We start from the raw sequence: 12,678 nt of genomic DNA, 5'->3' as shown, positions 1-12,678 counted from the left end.
ATGGGTACTAAGGGCCTGAACTGGAGGCAAGTTCACACGTTGAGTTTCCTTTTAGGGCTAGAGCTTGTCAGGCTGACCACACCGCAGTCACGGAAGCACCTGGTTTAGACAGCAAATTCATTTTCTCCCCAGAAGCGTTCCTACAGGGTTTACAGGCGTATCAAGTGCAGGGGATGTCAGGCAGCTTCAAGGCAGCATGAATGCAGCCTTCAAAATGGGAAAGCAAGGCTAGTTCCAGCAGGCCCCCTTTTCCATGGGCACACTCAGCATACCCCACTGTGGTTTCTAACAAGTCCAAAGAGACGCAGGTTACCCTGTGTGTCTTTCCCTGAATCAGCTTCTCGAAGTAGAGTGTTCTGCATCAAGCGAACTGCCTCAACCAAGGAACGCCGTAGCTGCTCCCCTGGGCCTGTGGCTATTCAAAAGCCTGCAGTGCCACAGGAAGAACAGGACTGAAAGTGCAGTCAGAACGCAAGCCGACTTCCTCTAGGAGGCACGGTGATTTCAGGCAGGAGGTCCTAGATGGAATGCGAAGCCGAGGGTTACTCTGAGTGCGGCTCAGACTAAGGCAACGCCCAAGACTTCTACGCCATGTGGGACTGGCCAGAACGGTGTTTGTGAACGTGCCCGAGGGCTGAGGAAATTAAGACGCTTCAAAAGAGAGTGCAGTGCGTTTCCCTATGCTCGGCATGCACAGAGGGGCTCTAAAGGGCTACGGGACTGGATGTTGCTCAGCAGACCCAGGTGCGCCTGGGGGTACTCAGTGTTCCTGCCGGCAACAGGGTGCCCACGCTAGCCTCCTAGGTTCCAGAGAACTGTGCTGCCGTTAAAGGCACGCAGAGCACAGGCCACCGGCTCATGGAAACTGCTGCACGCCTCCGCTTCTGCACGGCAAATCAGGGCCTTACTTCCAGGCATGTGTTTCTGCTGGGTGTGCCGTCAGCGACACCGCATGGCAAGATGCTGACTTTCTCCTCGAGCAGAGTGACTCCAGGTACGAGGGCCTCGAAGCATTCAAAGCAGAGTGTTATCACATGGCAGCTCACACGAGGGCCATGACAAAGTCTTCCTGAGCACTTGGCACTCGGCAGCAATGTTGTCCTGAGGCCGGTCGAGGTCTCCGGAAATGTAGCTCTCCTCAAGGAACGTACAGTGTGTTGCCCGTCTCTAGGCACGCACAGAGGGCCTCCAAGGGATCAACAAATGGGACTCCTCGAAGTTTCGCAGCCGGCGCACAGGGCTCTGGAGGTACTCGGTGAACTTGGAGGGGAAATGATGCATACACGAGAGGACTCGGAGTCCTCAGAAGTGGTTCTTCCTTTATAATAAAGCATATGAGCGACTAGGAACTCATGGAAAGAGCTGCATGCCTCCGTATCTACATGGGTACTAAGGGCCTGAACTGGAGGCAAGTTCACACGTTGAGTTTCCTTTTAGGGCTAGAGCTTGTCAGGCTGACCACACCGCAGTCACGGAAGCACCTGGTTTAGACAGCAAATTCATTTTCTCCCCAGAAGCGTTCCTACAGGGTTTACAGGCGTATCAAGTGCAGGGGATGTCAGGCAGCTTCAAGGCAGCATGAATGCAGCCTTCAAAATGGGAAAGCAAGGCTAGTTCCAGCAGGCCCCCTTTTCCATGGGCACACTCAGCATACCCCACTGTGGTTTCTAACAAGTCCAAAGAGACGCAGGTTACCCTGTGTGTCTTTCCCTGAATCAGCTTCTCGAAGTAGAGTGTTCTGCATCAAGCGAACTGCCTCAACCAAGGAACGCCGTAGCTGCTCCCCTGGGCCTGTGGCTATTCAAAAGCCTGCAGTGCCACAGGAAGAACAGGACTGAAAGTGCAGTCAGAACGCAAGCCGACTTCCTCTAGGAGGCACGGTGATTTCAGGCAGGAGGTCCTAGATGGAATGCGAAGCCGAGGGTTACTCTGAGTGCGGCTCAGACTAAGGCAACGCCCAAGACTTCTACGCCATGTGGGACTGGCCAGAACGGTGTTTGTGAACGTGCCCGAGGGCTGAGGAAATTAAGACGCTTCAAAAGAGAGTGCAGTGCGTTTCCCTATGCTCGGCATGCACAGAGGGGCTCTAAAGGGCTACGGGACTGGATGTTGCTCAGCAGACCCAGGTGCGCCTGGGGGTACTCAGTGTTCCTGCCGGCAACAGGGTGCCCACGCTAGCCTCCTAGGTGTCCAGAGAACTGTGCTGCCGTTAAAGGCACGCAGAGCACAGGCCACCGGCTCATGGAAACTGCTGCACACCTCCGCGTCTGCACGGCAAATCAGGGCCTTACTTCCAGGCATGTGTTTCTGCTGGGTGTGCCGTCAGCGACACCGCATGGCAAGATGCTGACTTTCTCCTCGAGCAGAGTGACTCCAGGTACGAGGGCCTCGAAGCATTCAAAGCAGAGTGTTATCACATGGCAGCTCACACGAGGGCCATGACAAAGTCTTCCTGAGCACCTGGCACTCGGCAGCAATGTTGTCCTGAGGCCGGTCGAGGTCTCCGGAAATGTAGCTCTCCTCAAGGAACGTACAGTGTGTTGCCCGTCTCTAGGCACGCACAGAGGGCCTCCAAGGGATCAACAAATGGGACTCCTCGAAGTTTCGCAGCCGGCGCACAGGGCTCTGGAGGTACTCAGTGAACTTGGAGGGGAAATGATGCATACACGAGAGGACTCGGAGTCCTCAGGAGTGGTTCTTCCTTTATAATAAAGCATATGAGCGACTAGGAACTCATGGAAAGAGCTGCATGCCTCCGTATCTACATGGGTACTAAGGGCCTGAACTGGAGGCAAGTTCACACGTTGAGTTTCCTTTTAGTGCTAGAGCTTGTCAGGCTGACCACACCGCAGTCACGGAAGCACCTGGTTTAGACAGCAAATTCATTTTCTCCCCAGAAGCGTTCCTACAGGGTTTACAGGCGTATCAAGTGCAGGGGATGTCAGGCAGCTTCAAGGCAGCATGAATGCAGCCTTCAAAATGGGAAAGCAAGGCTAGTTCCAGCAGGCCCCCTTTTCCATGGGCACACTCAGCATACCCCACTGTGGTTTCTAACAAGTCCAAAGAGACGCAGGTTACCCTGTGTGTCTTTCCCTGAATCAGCTTCTCGAAGTAGAGTGTTCTGCATCAAGCGAACTGCCTCAACCAAGGAACGCCGTAGCTGCTCCCCTGGGCCTGTGGCTATTCAAAAGCCTGCAGTGCCACAGGAAGAACAGGACTGAAAGTGCAGTCAGAACGCAAGCCGACTTCCTCTAGGAGGCACGGTGATTTCAGGCAGGAGGTCCTAGATGGAATGCGAAGCCGAGGGTTACTCTGAGTGCGGCTCAGACTAAGGCAACGCCCAAGACTTCTACGCCATGTGGGACTGGCCAGAACGGTGTTTGTGAACGTGCCCGAGGGCTGAGGAAATTAAGACGCTTCAAAAGAGAGTGCAGTGCCTTTCCCTATGCTCGGCATGCACAGAGGGGCTCTAAAGGGCTACGGGACTGGATGTTGCTCAGCAGACCCAGGTGCGCCTGGGGGTACTCAGTGTTCCTGCCGGCAACAGGGTGCCCACGCTAGCCTCCTAGGTGTCCAGAGAACTGTGCTGCCGTTAAAGGCACGCAGAGCACAGGCCACCGGCTCATGGAAACTGCTGCACACCTCCGCGTCTGCACGGCAAATCAGGGCCTTACTTCCAGGCATGTGTTTCTGCTGGGTGTGCCGTCAGCGACACCGCATGGCAAGATGCTGACTTTCTCCTCGAGCAGAGTGACTCCAGGTACGAGGGCCTCGAAGCATTCAAAGCAGAGTGTTATCACATGGCAGCTCACACGAGGGCCATGACAAAGTCTTCCTGAGCACCTGGCACTCGGCAGCAATGTTGTCCTGAGGCCGGTCGAGGTCTCCGGAAATGTAGCTCTCCTCAAGGAACGTACAGTGTGTTGCCCGTCTCTAGGCACGCACAGAGGGCCTCCAAGGGATCAACAAATGGGACTCCTCGAAGTTTCGCAGCCGGCGCACAGGGCTCTGGAGGTACTCAGTGAACTTGGAGGGGAAATGATGCATACACGAGAGGACTCGGAGTCCTCAGGAGTGGTTCTTCCTTTATAATAAAGCATATGAGCGACTAGGAACTCATGGAAAGAGCTGCATGCCTCCGTATCTACATGGGTACTAAGGGCCTGAACTGGAGGCAAGTTCACACGTTGAGTTTCCTTTTAGTGCTAGAGCTTGTCAGGCTGACCACACCGCAGTCACGGAAGCACCTGGTTTAGACAGCAAATTCATTTTCTCCCCAGAAGCGTTCCTACAGGGTTTACAGGCGTATCAAGTGCAGGGGATGTCAGGCAGCTTCAAGGCAGCATGAATGCAGCCTTCAAAATGGGAAAGCAAGGCTAGTTCCAGCAGGCCCCCTTTTCCATGGGCACACTCAGCATACCCCACTGTGGTTTCTAACAAGTCCAAAGAGACGCAGGTTACCCTGTGTGTCTTTCCCTGAATCAGCTTCTCGAAGTAGAGTGTTCTGCATCAGGCGAACTGCCTCAACCAAGGAACGCCGTAGCTGCTCCCCTGGGCCTGTGGCTATTCAAAAGCCTGCAGTGCCACAGGAAGAACAGGACTGAAAGTGCAGTCAGAACGCAAGCCGACTTCCTCTAGGAGGCACGGTGATTTCAGGCAGGAGGTCCTAGATGGAATGCGAAGCCGAGGGTTACTCTGAGTGCGGCTCAGACTAAGGCAACGCCCAAGACTTCTACGCCATGTGGGACTGGCCAGAACGGTGTTTGTGAACGTGCCCGAGGGCTGAGGAAATTAAGACGCTTCAAAAGAGAGTGCAGTGCGTTTCCCTATGCTCGGCATGCACAGAGGGGCTCTAAAGGGCTACGGGACTGGATGTTGCTCAGCAGACCCAGGTGCGCCTGGGGGTACTCAGTGTTCCTGCCGGCAACAGGGTGCCCACGCTAGCCTCCTAGGTGTCCAGAGAACTGTGCTGCCGTTAAAGGCACGCAGAGCACAGGCCACCGGCTCATGGAAACTGCTGCACGCCTCCGCTTCTGCACGGCAAATCAGGGGCTTACTTCCAGGCATGTGTTTCTGCTGGGTGTGCCGTCAGCGACACCGCATGGCAAGATGCTGACTTTCTCCTCGAGCAGAGTGACTCCAGGTACGAGGGCCTCGAAGCATTCAAAGCAGAGTGTTATCACATGGCAGCTCACACGAGGGCCATGACAAAGTCTTCCTGAGCACCTGGCACTCGGCAGCAATGTTGTCCTGAGGCCGGTCGAGGTCTCCGGAAATGTAGCTCTCCTCAAGGAACGTACAGTGTGTTGCCCGTCTCTAGGCACGCACAGAGGGCCTCCAAGGGATCAACAAATGGGACTCCTCGAAGTTTCGCAGCCGGCGCACAGGGCTCTGGAGGTACTCAGTGAACTTGGAGGGGAAATGATGCATACACGAGAGGACTCGGAGTCCTCAGGAGTGGTTCTTCCTTTATAATAAAGCATATGAGCGACTAGGAACTCATGGAAAGAGCTGCATGCCTCCGTATCTACATGGGTACTAAGGGCCTGAACTGGAGGCAAGTTCACACGTTGAGTTTCCTTTTAGGGCTAGAGCTTGTCAGGCTGACCACACCGCAGTCACGGAAGCACCTGGTTTAGACAGCAAATTCATTTTCTCCCCAGAAGCGTTCCTACAGGGTTTACAGGCGTATCAAGTGCAGGGGATGTCAGGCAGCTTCAAGGCAGCATGAATGCAGCCTTCAAAATGGGAAAGCAAGGCTAGTTCCAGCAGGCCCCCTTTTCCATGGGCACACTCAGCATACCCCACTGTGGTTTCTAACAAGTCCAAAGAGACGCAGGTTACCCTGTGTGTCTTTCCCTGAATCAGCTTCTCGAAGTAGAGTGTTCTGCATCAAGCGAACTGCCTCAACCAAGGAACGCCGTAGCTGCTCCCCTGGGCCTGTGGCTATTCAAAAGCCTGCAGTGCCACAGGAAGAACAGGACTGAAAGTGCAGTCAGAACGCAAGCCGACTTCCTCTAGGAGGCACGGTGATTTCAGGCAGGAGGTCCTAGATGGAATGCGAAGCCGAGGGTTACTCTGAGTGCGGCTCAGACTAAGGCAACGCCCAAGACTTCTACGCCATGTGGGACTGGCCAGAACGGTGTTTGTGAACGTGCCCGAGGGCTGAGGAAATTAAGACGCTTCAAAAGAGAGTGCAGTGCGTTTCCCTATGCTCGGCATGCACAGAGGGGCTCTAAAGGGCTACGGGACTGGATGTTGCTCAGCAGACCCAGGTGCGCCTGGGGGTACTCAGTGTTCCTGCCGGCAACAGGGTGCCCACGCTAGCCTCCTAGGTGTCCAGAGAACTGTGCTGCCGTTAAAGGCACGCAGAGCACAGGCCACCGGCTCATGGAAACTGCTGCACGCCTCCGCGTCTGCACGGCAAATCAGGGCCTTACTTCCAGGCATGTGTTTCTGCTGGGTGTGCCGTCAGCGACACCGCATGGCAAGATGCTGACTTTCTCCTCGAGCAGAGTGACTCCAGGTACGAGGGCCTCGAAGCATTCAAAGCAGAGTGTTATCACATGGCAGCTCACACGAGGGCCATGACAAAGTCTTCCTGAGCACCTGGCACTCGGCAGCAATGTTGTCCTGAGGCCGGTCGAGGTCTCCGGAAATGTAGCTCTCCTCAAGGAACGTACAGTGTGTTGCCCGTCTCTAGGCACGCACAGAGGGCCTCCAAGGGATCAACAAATGGGACTCCTCGAAGTTTCGCAGCCGGCGCACAGGGCTCTGGAGGTACTCAGTGAACTTGGAGGGGAAATGATGCATACACGAGAGGACTCGGAGTCCTCAGAAGTGGTTCTTCCTTTATAATAAAGCATATGAGCGACTAGGAACTCATGGAAAGAGCTGCATGCCTCCGTATCTACATGGGTACTAAGGGCCTGAACTGGAGGCAAGTTCACACATTGAGTTTCCTTTTAGTGCTAGAGCTTGTCAGGCTGACCACACCGCAGTCACGGAAGCACCTGGTTTAGACAGCAAATTCATTTTCTCCCCAGAAGGGTTCCTACAGGGTTTACAGGCGTATCAAGTGCAGGGGATGTCAGGCAGCTTCAAGGCAGCATGAATGCAGCCTTCAAAATGGGAAAGCAAGGCTAGTTCCAGCAGGCCCCCTTTTCCATGGGCACACTCAGCATACCCCACTGTGGTTTCTAACAAGTCCAAAGAGACGCAGGTTACCCTGTGTGTCTTTCCCTGAATCAGCTTCTCGAAGTAGAGTGTTCTGCATCAAGCGAACTGCCTCAACCAAGGAACGCCGTAGCTGCTCCGCTGGGCCTGTGGCTATTCAAAAGCCTGCAGTGCCACAGGAAGAACAGGACTGAAAGTGCAGTCAGAACGCAAGCCGACTTCCTCTAGGAGGCACGGTGATTTCAGGCAGGAGGTCCTAGATGGAATGCGAAGCCGAGGGTTACTCTGAGTGCGGCTCAGACTAAGGCAACGCCCAAGACTTCTACGCCATGTGGGACTGGCCAGAACGGTGTTTGTGAACGTGCCCGAGGGCTGAGGAAATTAAGACGCTTCAAAAGAGAGTGCAGTGCGTTTCCCTATGCTCGGCATGCACAGAGGGGCTCTAAAGGGCTACGGGACTGGATGTTGCTCAGCAGACCCAGGTGCGCCTGGGGGTACTCAGTGTTCCTGCCGGCAACAGGGTGCCCACGCTAGCCTCCTAGGTGTCCAGAGAACTGTGCTGCCGTTAAAGGCACGCAGAGCACAGGCCACCGGCTCATGGAAACTGCTGCACGCCTCCGCGTCTGCACGGCAAATCAGGGCCTTACTTCCAGGCATGTGTTTCTGCTGGGTGTGCCGTCAGCGACACCGCATGGCAAGATGCTGACTTTCTCCTCGAGCAGAGTGACTCCAGGTACGAGGGCCTCGAAGCATTCAAAGCAGAGTGTTATCACATGGCAGCTCACACGAGGGCCATGACAAAGTCTTCCTGAGCACCTGGCACTCGGCAGCAATGTTGTCCTGAGGCCGGTCGAGGTCTCCGGAAATGTAGCTCTCCTCAAGGAACGTACAGTGTGTTGCCCGTCTCTAGGCACGCACAGAGGGCCTCCAAGGGATCAACAAATGGGACTCCTCGAAGTTTCGCAGCCGGCGCACAGGGCTCTGGAGGTACTCAGTGAACTTGGAGGGGAAATGATGCATACACGAGAGGACTCGGAGTCCTCAGCAGTGGTTCTTCCTTTATAATAAAGCATATGAGCGACTAGGAACTCATGGAAAGAGCTGCATGCCTCCGTATCTACATGGGTACTAAGGGCCTGAACTGGAGGCAAGTTCACACGTTGAGTTTCCTTTTAGGGCTAGAGCTTGTCAGGCTGACCACACCGCAGTCACGGAAGCACCTGGTTTAGACAGCAAATTCATTTTCTCCCCAGAAGCGTTCCTACAGGGTTTACAGGCGTATCAAGTGCAGGGGATGTCAGGCAGCTTCAAGGCAGCATGAATGCAGCCTTCAAAATGGGAAAGCAAGGCTAGTTCCAGCAGGCCCCCTTTTCCATGGGCACACTCAGCATACCCCACTGTGGTTTCTAACAAGTCCAAAGAGACGCAGGTTACCCTGTGTGTCTTTCCCTGAATCAGCTTCTCGAAGTAGAGTGTTCTGCATCAAGCGAACTGCCTCAACCAAGGAACGCCGTAGCTGCTCCCCTGGGCCTGTGGCTATTCAAAAGCCTGCAGTGCCACAGGAAGAACAGGACTGAAAGTGCAGTCAGAACGCAAGCCGACTTCCTCTAGGAGGCACGGTGATTTCAGGCAGGAGGTCCTAGATGGAATGCGAAGCCGAGGGTTACTCTGAGTGCGGCTCAGACTAAGGCAACGCCCAAGACTTCTACGCCATGTGGGACTGGCCAGAACGGTGTTTGTGAACGTGCCCGAGGGCTGAGGAAATTAAGACGCTTCAAAAGAGAGTGCAGTGCGTTTCCCTATGCTCGGCATGCACAGAGGGGCTCTAAAGGGCTACGGGACTGGATGTTGCTCAGCAGACCCAGGTGCGCCTGGGGGTACTCAGTGTTCCTGCCGGCAACAGGGTGCCCACGCTAGCCTCCTAGGTTCCAGAGAACTGTGCTGCCGTTAAAGGCACGCAGAGCACAGGCCACCGGCTCATGGAAACTGCTGCACGCCTCCGCTTCTGCACGGCAAATCAGGGCCTTACTTCCAGGCATGTGTTTCTGCTGGGTGTGCCGTCAGCGACACCGCATGGCAAGATGCTGACTTTCTCCTCGAGCAGAGTGACTCCAGGTACGAGGGCCTCGAAGCATTCAAAGCAGAGTGTTATCACATGGCAGCTCACACGAGGGCCATGACAAAGTCTTCCTGAGCACTTGGCACTCGGCAGCAATGTTGTCCTGAGGCCGGTCGAGGTCTCCGGAAATGTAGCTCTCCTCAAGGAACGTACAGTGTGTTGCCCGTCTCTAGGCACGCACAGAGGGCCTCCAAGGGATCAACAAATGGGACTCCTCGAAGTTTCGCAGCCGGCGCACAGGGCTCTGGAGGTACTCGGTGAACTTGGAGGGGAAATGATGCATACACGAGAGGACTCGGAGTCCTCAGAAGTGGTTCTTCCTTTATAATAAAGCATATGAGCGACTAGGAACTCATGGAAAGAGCTGCATGCCTCCGTATCTACATGGGTACTAAGGGCCTGAACTGGAGGCAAGTTCACACGTTGAGTTTCCTTTTAGTGCTAGAGCTTGTCAGGCTGACCACACCGCAGTCACGGAAGCACCTGGTTTAGACAGCAAATTCATTTTCTCCCCAGAAGCGTTCCTACAGGGTTTACAGGCGTATCAAGTGCAGGGGATGTCAGGCAGCTTCAAGGCAGCATGAATGCAGCCTTCAAAATGGGAAAGCAAGGCTAGTTCCAGCAGGCCCCCTTTTCCATGGGCACACTCAGCATACCCCACTGTGGTTTCTAACAAGTCCAAAGAGACGCAGGTTACCCTGTGTGTCTTTCCCTGAATCAGCTTCTCGAAGTAGAGTGTTCTGCATCAGGCGAACTGCCTCAACCAAGGAACGCCGTAGCTGCTCCCCTGGGCCTGTGGCTATTCAAAAGCCTGCAGTGCCACAGGAAGAACAGGACTGAAAGTGCAGTCAGAACGCAAGCCGACTTCCTCTAGGAGGCACGGTGATTTCAGGCAGGAGGTCCTAGATGGAATGCGAAGCCGAGGGTTACTCTGAGTGCGGCTCAGACTAAGGCAACGCCCAAGACTTCTACGCCATGTGGGACTGGCCAGAACGGTGTTTGTCAACGTGCCCGAGGGCTGAGGAAATTAAGACGCTTCAAAAGAGAGTGCAGTGCGTTTCCCTATGCTCGGCATGCACAGAGGGGCTCTAAAGGGCTACGGGACTGGATGTTGCTCAGCAGACCCAGGTGCGCCTGGGGGTACTCAGTGTTCCTGCCGGCAACAGGGTGCCCACGCTAGCCTCCTAGGTGTCCAGAGAACTGTGCTGCCGTTAAAGGCACGCAGAGCACAGGCCACCGGCTCATGGAAACTGCTGCACGCCTCCGCTTCTGCACGGCAAATCAGGGCCTTACTTCCAGGCATGTGTTTCTGCTGGGTGTGCCGTCAGCGACACCGCATGGCAAGATGCTGACTTTCTCCTCGAGCAGAGTGACTCCAAGTACGAGGGCCTCGAAGCATTCAAAGCAGAGTGTTATCACATGGCAGCTCACACGAGGGCCATGACAAAGTCTTCCTGAGCACTTGGCACTCGGCAGCAATGTTGTCCTGAGGCCGGTCGAGGTCTCCGGAAATGTAGCTCTCCTCAAGGAACGTACAGTGTGTTGCCCGTCTCTAGGCACGCACAGAGGGCCTCCAAGGGATCAACAAATGGGACTCCTCGAAGTTTCGCAGCCGGCGCACAGGGCTCTGGAGGTACTCGGTGAACTTGGAGGGGAAATGATGCATACACGAGAGGACTCGGAGTCCTCAGAAGTGGTTCTTCCTTTATAATAAAGCATATGAGCGACTAGGAACTCATGGAAAGAGCTGCATGCCTCCGTATCTACATGGGTACTAAGGGCCTGAACTGGAGGCAAGTTCACACGTTGAGTTTCCTTTTAGTGCTAGAGCTTGTCAGGCTGACCACACCGCAGTCACGGAAGCACCTGGTTTAGACAGCAAATTCATTTTCTCCCCAGAAGCGTTCCTACAGGGTTTACAGGCGTATCAAGTGCAGGGGATGTCAGGCAGCTTCAAGGCAGCATGAATGCAGCCTTCAAAATGGGAAAGCAAGGCTAGTTCCAGCAGGCCCCCTTTTCCATGGGCACACTCAGCATACCCCACTGTGGTTTCTAACAAGTCCAAAGAGACGCAGGTTACCCTGTGTGTCTTTCCCTGAATCAGCTTCTCGAAGTAGAGTGTTCTGCATCAGGCGAACTGCCTCAACCAAGGAACGCCGTAGCTGCTCCCCTGGGCCTGTGGCTATTCAAAAGCCTGCAGTGCCACAGGAAGAACAGGACTGAAAGTGCAGTCAGAACGCAAGCCGACTTCCTCTAGGAGGCACGGTGATTTCAGGCAGGAGGTCCTAGATGGAATGCGAAGCCGAGGGTTACTCTGAGTGCGGCTCAGACTAAGGCAACGCCCAAGACTTCTACGCCATGTGGGACTGGCCAGAACGGTGTTTGTGAACGTGCCCGAGGGCTGAGGAAATTAAGACGCTTCAAAAGAGAGTGCAGTGCGTTTCCCTATGCTCGGCATGCACAGAGGGGCTCTAAAGGGCTACGGGACTGGATGTTGCTCAGCAGACCCAGGTGTGCCTGGGGGTACTCAGTGTTCCTGCCGGCAACAGGGTGCCCACGCTAGCCTCCTAGGTGTCCAGAGAACTGTGCTGCCGTTAAAGGCACGCAGAGCACAGGCCACCGGCTCATGGAAACTGCTGCACGCCTCCGCTTCTGCACGGCAAATCAGGGGCTTACTTCCAGGCATGTGTTTCTGCTGGGTGTGCCGTCAGCGACACCGCATGGCAAGATGCTGACTTTCTCCTCGAGCAGAGTGACTCCAGGTACGAGGGCCTCGAAGCATTCAAAGCAGAGTGTTATCACATGGCAGCTCACACGAGGGCCATGACAAAGTCTTCCTGAGCACTTGGCACTCGGCAGCAATGTTGTCCTGAGGCCGGTCGAGGTCTCCGGAAATGTAGCTCTCCTCAAGGAACGTACAGTGTGTTGCCCGTCTCTAGGCACGCACAGAGGGCCTCCAAGGGATCAACAAATGGGACTCCTCGAAGTTTCGCAGCCGGCGCACAGGGCTCTGGAGGTACTCGGTGAACTTGGAGGGGAAATGATGCATACACGAGAGGACTCGGAGTCCTCAGAAGTGGTTCTTCCTTTATAATAAAGCATATGAGCGACTAGGAACTCATGGAAAGAGCTGCATGCCTCCGTATCTACATGGGTACTAAGGGCCTGAACTGGAGGCAAGTTCACACGTTGAGTTTCCTTTTAGTGCTAGAGCTTGTCAGGCTGACCACACCGCAGTCACGGAAGCACCTGGTTTAGACAGCAAATTCATTTTCTCCCCAGAAGCGTTCCTACAGGGTTTACAGGCGTATCAAGTGCAGGGGATGTCAGGCAGCTTCAAGGCAGCATGAATGCAGCCTTCAAAATGGGAAAGCAAGGCTAGT

The sequence above is a fragment of the Orcinus orca genome, chromosome 19, assembly GCF_937001465.1.
Source record: "Orcinus orca chromosome 19, mOrcOrc1.1, whole genome shotgun sequence".
Taxonomy (NCBI): Eukaryota; Metazoa; Chordata; class Mammalia; order Artiodactyla; family Delphinidae; genus Orcinus; species Orcinus orca.
The sequence above is the reverse complement of the archived record's forward strand: the minus strand, read 5'-3'. Positions refer to the sequence as shown.